Below are 18,333 nucleotides of genomic sequence, written 5' to 3' on the forward strand. Positions count from 1 at the left end.
TTCTGGACGTCATGCTGCTAGAGAGGCATGAACAGTTACTGCTTCCTTAAGGGCTTGTAAGGCATATTTATGCTTAGGACCCCATTCCCATTTAGTTCTCTTCTTAGATAGGTTATACAAGGGATGAGCTAATATGCTAAACTCAGGAAAATGCATACGCCAAAAATTTAGTGCTCCCAATTGGGCTTGCAGTTCTTTCACATTAGTGGGAGTTGGGATCTCTACAATATTTCACAGCTCCTCGGTTGGTATTGTGGGCCCCCCATTCTGCCATTCTATTCCTAGAAATTCATAAAAGGGCCCTACCCTTTGGATTTTTTGTTCAGACAGTGTGAATCCAAAGGTAAGCACTTTCTCTTTCAATGATTCAAAGGCCTTGCTGGCAGCCTCTCTGTCTTGACTGCCTACCATGACATCATCTATATACTGCCACATGTGTATGTCGGGGTACTTTTCTTGAACTTCATGAACTATTGTACCTAAAACTCCATGAGCCAGGGTGGGGCTGTGTATCCACCCCTGGGGCAACACAGTGTAGGTATACTGCTGCCCTATCCACGTAAAAGCAAATACTGGCCAGTGGTTCTTCTGGATGGGAATAGCAAAAAACATGTCTTTGATATCAACGGATCCCATCCACAGAGGTCCATAACATCGGATGCTTTCTGTTAAGGCTGGTAGTGAAGGGACAGCAGCTGTTAAGGGGTCAGTATTAGCATTCAAAGCTTGAAAGTCAATAGTCAACTGCCACCCTCCATTTGGCTTGCATACTGGCCACGCTGGATTGTTATATGGGGAGTGGGTTCGGATAATAGTCCCGTCTTCTAACTGCTGACTTATGATACACTGGATAGGTTGGGTGGCCTCGGGGGGAGTTCGATACTGGGGTCTGTGTACTCCATTCATGGGAGGCAGGGTTAGTGGGATCATGCTACATACATCAAGTTACAGCTGTTATAGCCGTTTCTTCTGTTTCTTGGTGAGGTACTATGCACCCAAACTGCCAGTTCTCTTGTTCAAGGGAAAACCGCTGTCCTCTTAGTACATTAAGTCCCAGTAAGCTTGATCCCCCTTTCAGTATTACTGTGGCCACTGTTACCTTAGAACCATTGGGTAATGTGAAGGTTGCTTGGACTAGATGTCCTGGTCTTCTGGTGCCTCTGACTCCAATTACTTGATAAGGGGTTACTTTCTCCCCCTTCCAATCTGTGGAATCTAAAATACAAATCTGGGCACCAGTGTCTAATAGCATATCGATTGACTTTTTACTTTTACCTAATTGAATCTGTACAGGTATCCGAATTAAGGGGCCAATATTAACTTTAGATACCGGTCCCCGGCTTGCTACTGCCCCCATTGTGGCCCCTTTCTTTGGAGGTTGGGCTGGCCGGACTCCCTAGGCCACATGATCAGGTGGGGTAAAGGCTGGTGGCCCCGAGGTGCCTGGGAAAATGTTGACAGTTCTGCCCTCAGGGCGGAGAATCCCTTCGGTGACTCTGCTGGTGGTGCTGATGGCTCTGCTTTTGGACTTGCTTTTTCATTTGCTTTTTCACTGCAGTGTTTAGCTCACAGCCCTCACAAAACATTGGTGGGCACTCCATCAATTTGCACTTTATTAAAACCGGCAGCTAACAAGTCTTTCCACAATTTTGCTTGCGGGGTCTTGGGCCAGCCTTCTCCAGCTTTTTCCAACAATTCAGGGGGAATCAGGGTGTTTGTCTTTTGCTGAGGCCACCACCATGGCCTTAGCAGTTTTTGTCGGCTTAGCCAGCCCTGGCTTCTGCAAAATGGGTAGAAGCTGCACTAATCACCAGATTGCATCTCTTACTAGGTGATCTACTGTTTCTGGTTCCAAGGCCAACAAGGCCGAGGTGCAGTCTATTGGTGCTTGTTGGCAAAACCTCTTCCACAGTGGTGCTGTCACAACCTCTGTATCTGGCGTGCGAGTCCAAACCGCTGCACGAATGATTTCAGTTAGCACCAACTGATACAAACAGTGGACAGCCTCCTCCAAATTGTTTCATGCCCGAGGGGCAGGGCTAAGCTTTTCTTCCATATTACCATAACTGGCCACAGTGGCTTGGAGCGCAGCAGAAAACAAAGTAACATTTTCATCACTTCCTACAAACTGATTCAACTGGACCTCGGGGCGCAGAATGATTTGGGCTGCTTCGGCTCTACTCGCTGAAATTGCAGAAGCTCCTTCACTATACATTTGAACTAGCCAGTCTATCACTGGTGCTCCTGGCTTGGACTTATGCTGTTCCTGTATATCTCTTATTTCTGCCTGTGGAAACGAATGTAGCTCTGTTTGAGGATTCCCTCCTTGTGGCCCTGAATGGGTTACTACCACGGGGAAGGCCTGGCTAGTTTCCTCTCTTTAGGCAGGGACATAGAGGGGCTGTTCAACACCAGGCTCATCATCAGTCTCCTCCTCTCTCTCTTCCCAGAGCTCAACTTCTGGTCTCTGCTCATAAAGATACTGTCTGATCTTGTGGGAGGATGGCTCTACAGTCTGTGCTAACTGCGCCCTCTTCTGGAGGGAAGCGGCCACGTGCACGATCATAATTTTCCCCTCCCTCCTTTCTAAAGTCTCCAAGCAGCTCTGAGCTGCCCGTGCCACCTCACACACCACGCTGTTGGAATCTCTCACATCTTCTAACTCCTTACTCAGCCAGGTGACCCTTCCCCAGAGCTGGGCGACTTCTTCAGCCCCTAACCGCAGGCATGTTGCCAGCAGCCATGACAGGCACCCCTTCTTGGGTTTACCCCAGGCAGCAGCAGCAAACCTAGCTCAATGATCCGGTACGGTTCCCGGGTCACTCTAGGCAGCTCTCAACCTATCCTTATCCCACCCGGGATTCTCCATCTCCATCACCTCCTTAAGCAAAGCCACTAACAGGGCGCACGCAACTCCCTCCATTCCAAATTTTCTCTCCGGACCAGAGCCTCTCAATCCTGTTCGTGATGCCAATTTATGTCCCAGCCGCCTGCAGAAGGTTTGAGATTGAGAGTATGGTCGGGGGTAGAAAGGTAAGAAAGAAAGGTTTATTGACTTAACAAAAACACAACTACGTGTAGTAACAAAACAAACAATGACAGACAAAAGCAATTCACGTCGGCAACTTATAGGCAGTCCCCTCTGATGCCTGATACACAGCAAGCTTCTCTTTCCACAAAGTTCAGTGAAGTCAGGCATCTCCGAACAGCGTTGTCCGAAGGGTACCATGAAGGACCCTGGAATGCAGTCCTTGGGCTCCTCGAGGTCCATGGGCCCACTGATCCAGGCAACAGCTAACTAATCCTTTTCACAGAGCTGTATCTTCCTTCTGAGTGGTTTCCAGATATTCCAGCTAATTTATAGCTTCTGAATGATACTGATAATGAACAACCACTCAGATTCCTTTTACTTCAACTGTCCTTAGACTGACCAATTAGCAGTACAAGCCTTGCATTCCTTTGATAAGGTAATTTTAACTGTGCCACAGGGCCTTACTACTTCTAGGCTTTGCTAAATTTACTAGGTCTTGCTTTATACAAGGCCTCACGACATCTTAAATTTTAATTAGGCTTTTAGCAACAACATATAGCTTAATATCTAAACAAATACAGAAAAACACTTGATATAATCTTCATAGAGCCTTCAGCAAGCACCTTTATCACACAGGCACACTTTTCAGCTGTCACAGCCAGGTATAAGAAAACTAATTTTTCAGGTTTTGTGTATAGTTTTTATGGTGACAAGTCCATAACTGTCCCTTTTGGTCCATTTTTATTTTTCTTATGAATCAGATGCTCTGTGAGTAGGAGTTATTTTATCAATCACAGATAGTATTATCATAAATCTGTGGTTTTCATATATGAGATTCTGTAGTGCACACAAACATCAGACTAGAACTAGGGTGAGTGCTAAGGCCTTCTAGGTGGAAAAGCCCCCACTCCATTCATTCAACCTGCTAAAAGCCTGGTATATCCTCCCTGACATAGAGATGAACAAGACTAGGTACCAAACAGCAAGAGCGGTGATAGTAATTCATTGCAGTTTGCTCACTAGAAAATACTATTTGGAATAGTTGAACTCAAGGCTGACTTTCTGTTTGTGGGAGGCCTTAAAAAGATGTTCACCAGATTTCTGAGAAAGTGAAATATATGCTATGCTTACCTCAATAAGTCTTCCACTATATTGATAAGCAGTATTTGTTGTAGAAAGAATTATTATTAGCCTTAGATATTCCCCCCCCCCCCCCCCCGTGTTTACACAGGTACTCAAAGGCTAGGTACAGACAGTCAAAAAGCCCAAGGCTGAATTGATTCAGTCTTTTCAGGTTAGTCTAAACTGCACAGATTCAGTTGTAACAGAAGTGAACAGACATTTACCTTTGATTCAGGAAATGCAGCCACATGCCTGCAGTGGCTCAGGCCAGAAGTCAGGAGATGTAGAACATGGCTCTTCGGCTGTATGTTCACTTCCTCTTCCTGCTGCCCCAAAGGTATCTGGGATTTGCAGTCCAGAATCATAGCAGCAGGACTGTGCAGGGTTGCTCATCACTTCCTCTTTCTGCTTTCAGGTGCCTTTGGTATTTGTACTCCATAGTTGCAGCCAGCCGTAAGTTTGAGCAGGGGAAGGGGTGTTTAACCTTCTCCCTGGCCCCAGCCCCTAGCTGGGGTTTCCTTGGGGGGCAGTGCCCCCCCCATAGACTGGGCTGCATCCTCAGGTGGGCTTGCTGCCCCCCACTTTGTCAGCCAGCCCTCACTACTCCAGCTAGGGAGGAGAGGAGCAGGGCCAGCCCTGCTCTCTGGAGCAGACAGCACAGCCCAGCTTGGGACTAGAAAGCATGCTGGGAGACTGTGATTTAACTTGAACCCAGAAGGGGTCTGGGACAGAAGTTTTATAAATTGGTTTGACCTAAATCTGTTAAGTCTGATACTACATTCAACCAAGTTTATATTAAACCAGTTTCAGCCATTTTGAAACTCATTTATTTATACTGAACTTATGCTCTGATCACCTGATAAACTGGTTTGTGTGTAACTTCTGTCCCTAGCCAAAAAGCCCATTGCATATGTGTTTCACTGATGTCAAATAAGTGTTACATGAGTGAATAAGTAAAACTAAAGAAGACAGGCAAAACAGCATTCTAGGAGAGCAGATCCAAGAAATTATAGACATCCCTGATTTATGTCAGGTAGTGTTTGGGACCATTGTAATTTGCAAACTTTTGTTCTTAAATTTTAGAAGGAATTTTCAATAACCTCTTTTTTCACAAAAGCTTTTATCTATTTCTGTACCTCTGCTTAGGTACCTTTTCACAGCATGTTACTTCAGTATTTGCTGCTTATGACATTAATATGCAGGGTCTAGAAACACTCCCTATTTATCTCCTTACTGCTACTCTTTGAATACAAAAAGGCCACACAGTGCCAATTACTCAATCTGGATTCAATATTTTCCCATGATAACTATCTCTTCCTTTTCTTCAGCCCTGCAAAGTACTTTTGTCCTATATTTGCCACTAATGCTTATGATAAAAAATTAAATTACTGTTCATCCTTTCAATAAGTTTCCCTCAGAGAATCTCAGCTAAAGAACAAACATTTAAAAGGGATGCAGAAGCTTTAGTTTTATACACAGCCCTGCTATATTATTCATTGCAATGCATTTTTAATGCCACGGTAAGAAAAGTAAAATATATTTTAATTTCTGGGACTAGGCAGCCAAGTGATCCAGGGAATCATAAATTCACAAAGGCTGTAGACAAATGCACAATACAAAAAAAAGCCTCCTACCCTCTAGTAACCCTAGGGTTTTCGTGAGCTATTCATGAAAGCTCTTATTGGTTGGAATTCTCCAGAGACTGTCGCCATGGTGCACAGACGCCAGGAACCTTTGACCTAGAAGCATTCAGTGAGCTTCAGACGCTCTCTTTTTCAGTGGAGAAATAGGTCAGCAAGAATGAGCTAATAAAAAAAAAAAAAAAAAAAAGCTGAAAACAAAGCTGCAGCTATTAACATAGCTATTGGGATTACAATGAGGAAGGTTTTCTCTCTTCCCCTCCCCTTTAATTCTTATAAAGAAACCAATCTTTTTTGGTACATTTGTTCCTAAACAAACTCATTTTGACTAAATAATTGCAATGATTTATGTGAGCATCCTTTTTAGTGTTTGAGACCTAGGTATTATTTTACAGGAACAAAGAGTGAATAATGTTCTTTACTTTGTTTATGAATTGTCAAGGCTAATGCTTTCCTTTGTGTTGCATTCTCTTGAAATTCAGCAATTTATCTTCAATCCACAAGAGTTACAGCATCTAGTGAAGAATCAATTTACAAACCTCTCTGAACAAAAGATTGCAGATTAAACCTTATGGACACTGTTCTTCAAACACGAACACACCTTTTATGTTACACAATGAGATCATTGTTTGCTATAATAAGCCTAAGGTAGTTATAATTTTCTTCTTTTGTTCTGCAATCCAGAACAAACATATCTAATCAAATAATTTTCAGACATGTATTTTGAACTCGAGGAATGTACGCATGTAACATATTGCCTCATACTGAAAAATGCACTCTTAACATCTATTGATAAACCATCCAACCAGTAAAAAACACTGATCTGGGAATGCTTATGTGAAAATAATAGATCTAAACCCCACCTTTAAATGATGACTACAAGGATTAACCATTTTGAGATGGTTTAATATAATCTTCTTTCATAAACTGTTCCTTCATCATGTTTTTGGTTGAGGGCTGGTTAAGAACATGAAGGTGATTTGGAATTCAGGAGAAGGCAATCACAATGACACAATTAATAGAATTCATGATTTTAAGAAATGGAAAGTTTGAGGCTAGCAGAATGAAGATACTTGACTTCAAAAGAGCAGATTTCAATCGACTGAGAGAAATATAGGTAGGGTCTCATGGGCAGATGTACCTGAGAGACAGAGGCCTAGGAGGGCTGGGAGTTTCTAAAAGGCATAGTATTGAAAACTAAATAAGCAGCTATTCCAGCATGATGGGATTAACAGGAGACCAATGTGGCCATACAAGAAGCTGCTTCTTAAGTGCTTCAAAATTGCAAGGAAAATATACAGATAGTAGAAGAGAGGACAAGTCACTTACAAAGCATATCAAGAAGTGACAAGAACTTTCAGGGACAAAAATTAGGAAAGCAAAGGCAAAATGAGTTAAACCTAGTGAGGGAAGTTGAAGACAACACTAAGAAGTTCTATAAATATAAGAAATAAGAAAGAATAATCAAGGAAGCTCAAGGTCCACAGCTACATAGCCAGGGGGAGCGATTAACAGAAAGTGTACATGACAACAACAAAGTTCTAAAACTCACTAGCCATTTTTCATTCATTTTACCAATTCCATGTTTGCCCAGAATACTAGGCCAATTCTTAAAACTAAATCCAACTCTTGCATTGAAGTCACCAAATATTATGATGATCTTTTTGTGAGTTCTCAATCACTTCTTCAAATTCTTGGTAGAAAATGTTCTTGTGTTCAGCACTAGCTTGAAGGGTAGGTGCACATAGACACTAAACAATGTAATGAAGCCATTCTGTGTATGCACTATGAGCATCATGAAGTCAAATATATACTACAACAGGGCTTTTACAGAAAGATAGTAAACTGTTTCTAATAGTAAAGACTACTCCCTGCTCTCTCCTTCCTCCTGCTAGCTTCGTGTGCCAGAATGTGGTATAAGCATTGTCTTGGACAGAACCTGTACCTAAGAGTTGAGTTTCTGATAATGCAGCAATGTCTGTTCCAGGTCCAACCAATTTATAGTTTAGTAGTGCCATTTTCCTTAAATCACTGTCAAAATTGAATTTGGGGCTGGACTCACATTCCAAGATGTGAGTCACTATTATTTTGGCTTGTATAGAGACCTTCAATACGTATGCCTAGGCAAGAGTATGGAGGAATGTAGGCTGCCCTAGATCTACCATCCCCCCTTTAGACCATCGAGCTGGAGTCCATACATTTAGTGCATCAATGCTTGTAGCTTCTGCCAGAAAGCAACAGATTAAAGATGTTACTGACTTCCCAACACCTCAGCAAGGGTGCATTTCTATCAGGGTGATGTCCTTTAGCCTTTTTTCCAACCAAAGAATGTCCCAAAAGCAATGGGGGTTGAGTTTTGAGGTTCCCTAAATTTGCCTCACTCTGGAGGTTATAACATTGTGTCATTTTATACGAGCTACCACACAATGAGTAGCCCCTCCTTGTTGCCACCAAGCCCTACAGCTGGATGCAGTTTTTGATCATACCCAGGACCTGCTGAGTGTTAGAACCAAGAGACCCACGAAGTCAAAATCTATGCGTTACCAACACCTACTTTATTGAGAAAATCATAAGAAAAACATTGTGGAAACATCCAAGATCAGGGCAGTGGCACAAAATACTGCTGACCAGGCATAATCACCTGCAAGAATCCTGCATACCAGGTCTTATCACAGTGCTAACTGTGACACTGATCATGGCTTAGTGTGCTGCAAGTCAAAAGTCAGAGTCAATCTCAAAAAAATCCGCCATAGGAAAAACTACCTGTCATCCTTAGATAGACACCAGCCAAACTAAAGACATAGAAAAATGCAGACTATTCAATGAAGAAGCTGTCAAAGCAAGTGTACCTAACAACTCAGCCACCGAGGCTTGGGAAAGCTTAAAAACTAACATACAATGCTGCTCTACCAGCCTTCAGAAAAAAAAAAAGAGGACTGCATTTGAAGAACATTCTGAAACTCTTCTATCACTGGTTGAGAACAAAAAGGATGGGTTAACCAAGAATAAGAAATCTCTTAACACCATAACCCTAGAAAAACTGGAGAAGGTCTCCTTTTGTATTTCTCTTTGAGCCTAAGAGGTATGAGTGGTAGGATGCTAAGGGTGCCTGCCACTAAGAGCTGAAGTGGTTTGTGGAGTAGCCTGCAGGTGTGGGCCAGAGCTAATTGCAGAGTCATCTGACCAAGGAAGCCTGTAGGTGGTGCTAGGACTGAGTGATGGAGTCATCTGAAGAAGGCTTGGAGGAGGGCTGGGCTTAGGCATGATATAAGCACAGACTCTGAGAGCAGAGCTGGCAATAACTTCTTGGAGGCTGCTGGGTGAACATGTATGGAGCCTGATGGCAGCAACTCTAGAGTGCCAGCACAGGGATAACATGTTGTCCCAGGGGAGCTGGGAGGCCGAAGGAACCCTGGGGCAGCAAAGAATTCCACTTACCTCCTGCAGAGCCAGAAGAGCCGGAGGAGGCGCGCACGCCGAGGACGCCGGAGCGGGTGATCAGCCGGGCGTTTATCCAGCTGTGGCCGAGCAGCAGAGGTGGAGGACGCCTCCCGGAAGGAACAAAAAGTGGCCCCACCGAGGCAGCGGGGCGGTTGAGAGGAGGAGACTGGAGGAGCGAGCTCCTGCGAGGAGGGGTCAGCCACCACACTCAGCGGCGGGGAGAGAAAGGGGCGGAGCCAGAGCAGGCTCCGAGAGAGCTAGCAAAGCAACCAGCAGCAGTGCTAGCAGAGGAGCCGGCTCCGCGGTTGTCGGCAGAGCCGTTGAGGAAACCAGCTGCATCACCGGCAACAGAGCCGGAGGAGGAGCTGACTGGGTGACAGGCAGCAGAGCCGGTGAGGAAACCAGCTGTCTCACAAGTGGCAGGATCGGTGGAGGAACCAGCTGCATTGCAGGCAGTAGCGCCGGTGAGGTAACTGGTCGCACCATAGACAGCAGAGCCAACGGAAGAACCAGCTGCATCACGGGCCGCAGGATTGGAGCAGGAGCTGAGGTGGAAGGGCCGGGCTGGCGCCCCAGTAGGCTGTATACCCAGCCTGAAGACCTTTATTGACGGCCGGCAAGTCGGGGGCGAGAGGGTGGCAGGCCAAGGACAACGGGGAAGCCAGAGGAGGTAGAACTTAAGTTGGCGAGTGGCTGGGGTGTAGGGGAGGACGGAGCCCTGAGAGTACCCGCTGGGAAACGCGCCGACCCTGGTGGCTGCCCCAAGGGAGGACCCCCCCACTGAAGTCCCATCCAAAGTCGTGGCAGTCGAGTTAAGCAGTCCTCCTGACATCAGCAGGGGTAACCTCTGGGGTTCACCTGTAAGCCCAGGGCACACGAAATCTTGGGCCTGGGAAAGGCGGTGCGGGAACACCTATTAGAGCAGGTTTAGAGGGGTCTAGAGCCTACTGAGGGGGATGTATGGGAGCCCAGAAAGACCAGGGGAGGAAAGAGCTGGGGCCAGAGGGCCTGGAGGTCAGACTGAACTGGGGCCATAGGGTCTGGAGATAAAGAAGCTGTCAAAGCAAGAAAGAGGGGCAAGAAATGGGGCTAGAAGCCCATGGCTCAGGAGGGTCATGTAACATCAGGATTGCCAGGGCAGGACAGCCTGCAGGTGGGTCCTGGGTATGACCCAAAACTTCACACACCCTTTTTAGGCTTGTGGTCACAGTGGTGGGGTACCCCCTAGAAAGTGCCACTGGTGGCAAACCCCAGGAAGAGTGAATATGGGGTGCCTGAAAACCCTAGGCCCCACTGCCTTGTGAGTTACCCTTTGAGGGAAAGCTAGAGGAGCACACCCTGAGAGAAAAGCACTGAAAGGAGGTTTCTAGTGGCCCTAGGGCCTGAGAGGGGGACAGATAAAGGACCACAGCCAGGGAAGTTACAAGGAGGGCTGGAGAGCCCATGGGCCTAGGTGCTCAGTAAGGGGCAGATTGGAGGCCAGGGCAAAGTGTGAGGGGGCTTGAGGCCACAGAAGGGAGGAGTTGTTAGTAGACCAAGCAGACTCATTGGTGAGTAAGGCCTGGCATCAAGAGATTGAACCATGGAATCTCAACTAGCCCATGTGGGGCCAGGGACCAAGGGGGTCAAAAGGTCTAGGATGGACTACTGCAGAGACTACCAGAGCCTGGGAAGCCTGGAGATCTCAGCTGGCCTGAGTTGGCGCCCAGGTCTTGGAATGGATAGGCCAAAGGTCCATGTGTGGCGACAGCCTGAGAGGAAGGAGACTGTGGTCTTGCATGACAATGAGAATGGTGCCATCTTAGTTGGGAAGGGTCCAAAGGAGAAAGTGAGAACAAGAGCCCTGTGGTTGAGTGAACTCAGCAGAAAGAACAGGAGCCTGAAGCTGAGAGTGGGCCCGGCAGAAAGGACAGGAGCCCTGAGAGAGTGGGACCCCACAGGGAGAGCTGAAGCCTAAAGCAAGAGTGAGATCAGAAGGGTCCAGACGTGCAAAAAGGGGCCAAGGGAAGGGTGGAACCAGATGGGCCTGGAGGTCCAGAGAGGGGCCACAGAAGAGTGAAACCAAGGGTCTGAGAACCCAAAGAAGAGACTCAGTGAGACCAAGGGGTCTGACAGCCCAGAGGGGCTGAGGGAGAGACTAAGTGGCCAGGAAACCAAGGAAGGGGTTGAGAGACCAAAGGGTCTGAGGGCCAGATGAGAGATTGAGGAGCCTGGCAACTCAGGGAAGGGCCAAGTGTGAGACTGCGGCATCTGGCAGCCCAGGGAGGGGCTGAGTGAGAGGCTGAGAGCCCAGGCAGGGCCTGTGTGTATAATGAGAGAACATCAATGAAGATGACATCTGCAAGGCTTGGGGCATGGTGTAGGGGTGGAACTGAGCCATGCAATTAGCACATAAGGCTTGGACCATAGACAGCTGGTGGTCATTCAGTTAAGACCAGGTCAGCTTCATGTATTTTAATGGCAATTAACTTCAAGATGTGGCAGGAAAGGAGGGTGGACATTACCTGTACAGCACAGTAAAAGTTAATTTCTTTGGTTTCTAGGGGCTTTATAGCTATGCCTGAAGATGGTACCCTGTGACAGTGTACCCAAGATTTTTGGCTGAAACTCTGTGATGATATTCAGAAAGCAGCTGATGCAGGTGATAACTGTGGAAAACACAAAGGCATCAAATGAGCAATTGGTCCAGTCAAGAAGAAAACAGCTCTGCTGAAAAGATTTAAAACAGAAATGTCATTACTGATAATGAAAAACAACTTGAGTGTTGGATTGAACAGTACAGAATAGTATAGAATTCTGTACTCCAGTGAGGCTGAAATCAAATGTGAAGAATTCAAAGGATTACCACAGTTCAACATTATGATTAATTTGGACCATAAGTCTACATTAGACAATGTAGAGAAAGCCATTAAATTGATTTCTGGGAACAAGGCATCTGGCAACGACTGCTTGCCTGCTGAAATCTACAAAATGTACTAAGACAAATTACTTTGAAAGATTCATGAAGTTATATTGCTCTGTTGGAAAGAAGAAGCAGTACCACAAGATTTCAAAGATGATTGGTTTGTACAATTACACAAAAAAAAAAAGGGTTTAGAAGCGACTGTGACAACTACAGAGGTATCTCCCTGTTGAACATTGTCAAAGAAATTGCCACTTGAATCATGCTCCCCAGGTTGCAAACTCTAGGTGAAAGAATCTATCCTGAAAGTCAATGAGGCTTTCACTCAGGACATTCCACCATTGATATAATATTTTCAGTCAAGCAACTGCAAGAGAAGTGTAGAGAAAATTGAATACCACTATGCATGGCTGTGGATCTGACAAAGACTTTCAATACTGTCAACAGACAGGGCCCTTTTACTGTGCTGAAGAAACTGGGTTGTCACTCAAATTGTTGAACATCATTAGCTCATTACATCAAACTATGCGGGCAACTGTAGCATATCAAAGTCATTTGATTCTTTGTTTTCATATCAACAATGGCTTGGCTGCCCACAGGGAATCTTCCCTGCAAAGTCTCTTGACCAGATATTCTGAGTCATGCAGGAGCTTCAGGATGCCAATTAGTCTTACAAAGACTGTGATCATGTACCAAGGGGTGGAAGAGTCAATACTTGACATCACTGTAAAGATATTTATCCTTCATGTTATCAAGTTTTTGCTATTTGGTTTCTATGATCAGCAGGATCTTCAGACTGAACTGACTATTAAAATCTGAAAAAGTAGTTAAGAACGTTGGGCTATTACAGAAATGTGCATGGAATAACAGCAAACTATCAGCTAAGTCGAAGATGCGAATCATCGATTTTGTAGACATTTGGGCTGGAAGGGACCCTGGAGGATCATTGAGTCCAGCCCCCTGCCCAGAGGCAGGAAGTCAGCAGGGATCATAGGATCCCAGCAAGATAAGCATCCAAATGTGTCTTGAAGGCGTTCAAAGTGGGTGCTTGAACCACCTCCAGCGGCAATCTATTCCAAACCTTGGGGGCTCGGACAGTGAAGAAGTTCTTTCTTATGTCTAGCCTGGACTCGGTCTTGGCGGAGTTTGTGACCATTTGATCTTGTCATCCTTTGGGGCGCTCTGGTGAACAGATGTTCCCCCAGATCCTGGTGAGCACCTCATATAAACTTATAGGTGGCCACCAGATCACCCCTGAGCCTGCGCTTTTCCAGGCTGAAGAGTCCATAGCTCTCAGTCTCTCATCATACAGTCTGTTTTCCTGACCTTTGATCATACACGTGGCTCTCCTCTGGGCTCTCTCAAGCTTCTCCACATACTTTTTGAATTGTGGAGCCCAAAACTGGATGCAATACTCCAGCTGCGGCCTCACCAAGGCTGAGTACAAAGGGGGAATGACGTCTCAGGATTTCCTTGATAAGCATCTATGGATGCAAGCTAGTGTTTTGCTCGCTTTACTAGCTGCAGCATCACATTGGAGGCTCATGTTCATCTTGTGGAAAATCATGACCCCCAAGTCCCTTTCATCTGTAGTGCTAACCAGCATAGCACTGCTGAGCCTATAAGCATGCTGCAGATTTTTCCTCCCAAGGTGGAGAACCTTACATTTTTTGGTGTTGAACACCATCAGGTTCTCATCCGCCCATTTACTGAGCCTGTCAAGATCTGCCTGGATTGCCCTCCTGTCCTCAGTTGTGGATGTTTTACCCCAGAGTTTGGTGTCATGGGCAAACTTGGCCAGTCCACTTTTGACACCAAAGTCCACATCATTGATCAAGATGTTAAATAGTATAGGCCCTAGGACAGAGCCTTGAGGGACCCCACTGGTGACCGCGCACCAAGATGATTGGCTCCCATCAACCACCACCCTATTGGTTCTACCGCAGAGCCAGTTCCCCAGTCCCCAGATGCTATACTTGGGGACCAATAGGCAAATGCATAAATAGGGACTGGGAAATAAGATAATTGCCTAGGCAGTAGCATTGTTAAGGGGGATCTGGAAGTTTTGGTAGATCATGGACTCAATAAGAGAATAAGCTACATGAAACAGTCACAAAAAAAATATGTAATTTTTGGCTGCATCAATATGGGGGGGGGTCATTACATTTTGGCATAGATATCTGCTACTTAGGTTAACTGAAAAATTTCCATTTTGTAGAATTTGGAGCATTTCCTGTTTCCATAATGGCACTGCCTCCCTTCCAAAACATATTTTGATGCTGACATGGGCAAGATTAGGAACTTATTGTGAGAAGCATAATCAGATTATTGGTGATAACTATTCACAAAGTTGCATGGAATTCACCAGATAGCCAAACAAAATCATACATGGACCACCTTCTCAGTACCAGACAGACTGGAAGCAGGACAGAGATGCACCTTATAGACTAACTGAATCAGTAATGCATACGCTATCATAAACAAGAGTTATAAAGAGCATCTCTACCCTGCCTTCTGCTTGGCTTCAGACTAACAGACTAACAACCTCAGTCTCTACTGTATTTTAGAAGTCCTAAATTGGTAGTGATTATCAACTACTTCTAGAAAAATTTGAGGGAGAGGGAGAATCACTTCTGATTTTGATAAGCATACAAGATGGCACTGGAGAGTATGACAGGGCAATAGTTTGCAATAATGAAGTCTTATTGTAGACTGGAAGGGAAACATTCAAGGAAGCAAAACAAAGTGCAAGGGAGAAAATATTGGAAGGTGTAAACAAATTAAAAAAAAAAGTTAGACGAGCAATAAAACAACGAGAACATTACATGAGACAAGGAGTGCAAACAAGCCAAGATAGCTGGGAGTGTGGAAGAAGTAAAGGCACTATCCTGAAACAGTGTAGACATTGCTAGGCCCCATCCCCTCCCAGCTCCTCCAGCCCAACCATGGCTGCCCCACCCACACCAGCTCCCAGTATTTAAAAAAAAAAACGAAGCCCCGACTCATCGGTCCTGCCAGGCAGGAGGGCGATTCCCACCCCCACTGTCCCAAGCCATGTGGGAGGCTCTGCCACAAGCACCCGGACCCCCACTGCTCCCCCAGCCCCCCCATGGCTGCCCCACCTGTCCCAGCTCTGGCCCTTTAAGAAAACAAAACAAAACAAAACAAGACAAGAAAAACCTGGGACTCACCGCTCCTGCTGTGGCCTCCAGTGAGACCAGGCAGTTTTGTCAGGTTTTTTTTCCTTTTCTTAAAGGGCTGGAGCCATGGCAGGCGGGGTAGCCATTGGGGGGGCTGGGACAGTGGGGGTGGGGTCAGGGTGCTCATGCAGAGCCCCCCCATGCAGCATGGGGAACTGGCAGGCAGTGGGGATCACCTGCTGAGTCAGGGCTTTTTTTTGTTTTTAAAGTGCTGGGAGCCGGGGCAGGCAGCCATTGCTGGGCTGGGAGAGAGGGCGAGGGATGGGCCTGGGTTATTCAGAGATTCAGATTTGGCTGCATTGAATTGGGACAATGATTCGAATCACGGAATTGAATCACTGCCCCCCGAATCAGCTGAATCCAAAGCAAATATTACCTGCTTTGCACAAGCCTGTAAAATGCATGCTGCTTAATTGATTAGGGCTGGGCTTGGAATAGAATCTTGAAGGTACAACCTTCATTCTTCATGGATGTACGTTGAAAGAAAGCTCCTATTCTAAAAAAAATATATCTCCTTACTCCCCCCTACATTTATTTTTAACTAAGAAATCTCCAACATAGCATCATTGTTCTATTAAGTGCTCTTTCACCATAATACCATGCTTTCTGCCACACCACATGCTTGTAAGTAAGAAACATACCTTGTTTTTGGAAAGCCAGGATGAAGAAAAAGGATTTTTCTAGAGTTTTGGCCACATAGTGCAGCCTGAGACCCTAGGTTTCAGCTCACTCTCCCTCCCTTTCCTGTTCAGCAAAAGATAGTTATAACTCTTTCACAGCTGAACAGTCAAAAGCTGTAACTAGATGCTGCTGAAGACTAGATCCAATGGTCTGATGTAGGATTTTAAAAAGTACTAAAAATAGTCTGCAGAGCTGTGAAGTAGGAGGAGAAAGACCAAGAGTAGCTAACACATAGCACATTTGCAGAAGGATATCTTCTGCAGAAGGATTAATGGAACTTCGAGGCATAAAAAAAGAGAGGGTTATTAACACCTGTGGAATGCAGAGATTAGCAGGTATTAGGTAGATTTTAAGGATCTATGAAGTCAATTGACTCTCCCAGTACAGATATGATCTGCCTGCTGGAATGTGAAATACTGGAACAGAGGGAATACAAAGACCTCATAGGAAGATGGAAGCATGGCCCATCCATGTGATTGGGCAGTAATGAGAACAGGACAGCGAGTGTGGCAGTACTAATTAAAGTTAAAGATCTGCAGCTGCAACTAAGATGCTATCAGGACATAATTGGGGGAAGAACATTATAGGTGATCAAGGAGAAGACAGGGGAAAGGTTTAGAATAGTGAATGTTTATGCATAGACAGAGCAGGAAGCACAACGCGCCCTCTTGGAAGAACTGACAGTCCTCCTACTGGGGGCTTTGTCCGTAATATTGGTTGGTGATTTTATGTGAATATTGGAGATAGGGGATAGGATGGGGAGTGATGCCTCAGGATGAGATAGGTCTTCACAGATACTGGCAAGGATGATAGTGGAGCATAAACTACAAAACACTTGGAAGGCAGTGCCTGGAGTTGAGGGTAGGTTTACTAGAGTAGGTGCAGCAGGCCATGCATGGTCCCACAAACTTCATTTTTGAGTGTGTAGACTGGAAAGTTTGAGTGGCAGAGAGAATCCTGCTACTTGGACCACCTGCTACTGAGGATGGGTGTTTGAAGTGGGAGAGCAAGGAATCAGAGAGAGGGCAGTAGAAGTTAAAAACAAGACTATTGGAAGACAAAGAAGTGTTCACATGGTATGGGATCCACTCTGAAGAATTCAGAACAATGAAAGGAATCCCACTAGCAGAGATTGTGGGAAGATGTTAAAGAAAGAATACAAGCTTTTTCTCAGAATGTGGTGGGGAAGAAGGGCCTGGGAAAAGTGGAAGAGTTTTACGAGACAGCAATATCTCCCAAGACTGGCAGAGAAGGGATTCCTGGTAGTGAAGGAAAATTAGAGATACAAAGAGCCTATTGAAGGAGTGGTTTAGAGAGGAAGGACAGAAAAACATCTTCCTTACAAAGGCTGTCTGGGTAGAAGAAGGAGAAGGCTTGTCCTTCTACTTCGCCTGGAGGAAAAGGAGACCAAAAAAAAAGAAAAAGTATAGCAGCAGTAGAGGACAAGAAGGGTATGTGGCTAACAAAGACAGAAGAGATACATTTGACAAAAGTCCTTCACCATGATGAGTATACTTTAGCAAATTGTTGCACCAGGGAGCCCTTGATTCCCTTTTTGGTGGGTAGGAGGCAAGTTTGAAAGAAAATGAGAAGCAGCAGCTGAAGACAGGGGCATTGGAATAACTATGGGAGGCAATTGTAACAGGGTGCACCTTCAGGGCTGGTAGTGTTGCCCCATGCTGGCTGTGTGGCACCAGCCTGCCTAGCCCAGACCTTATCTGGCTTCTCTATCCTACCTACCATGCATTAATGTTATGATTAGTATGCTATTCTGGAGGCTTCCTCTAGTGGAAGAGAGTCTAGCCGAGGGTGCCTTCTTCCCTTCTGCCTTCTCCAGTTACTGACCCACATGGGTAGTGCAGGGATTCCTTTTTCTCCCTTGCACTCTCCCTCTGTATTTGGCTGGGGCTCCAATCCTGTTGGGTTCCAGCCTGTCTAACATTAATCAGGGCCTCTAGCCCCTGTGGGACCCCTGGGTCACTGTCTGGTGGAGGCAGCTACTCACCTCCCTCTCCAAGGCAAATAAGGAAGAAAAAGGGAAAGTGTAAACTGAAGAAAACACAGGGGGAAAAAAAAAAAAAATCACAGGGCACTCTGCTCTTTGGCCTCTGTATGTCCCCCCACACTCATCCCAGTCCACTGGGCACTACCAACAAATGAGCAAAAAAAGGAGAGACAAATAAACCCCTCTCAGGTCAACATAAGTGATAGCTGGTGTGCACCCACTCCCTAGGGTCCCTCCTAAGTCAACATAAACAGTCTCTAATCCTCTGGGTGCATTTATTCTCCAGGACACCTGTTGGGTTAACATAAACA

This window comes from Alligator mississippiensis, chromosome 3, assembly GCF_030867095.1.
Source record: "Alligator mississippiensis isolate rAllMis1 chromosome 3, rAllMis1, whole genome shotgun sequence".
Lineage (NCBI taxonomy): Eukaryota > Metazoa > Chordata > Crocodylia > Alligatoridae > Alligator > Alligator mississippiensis.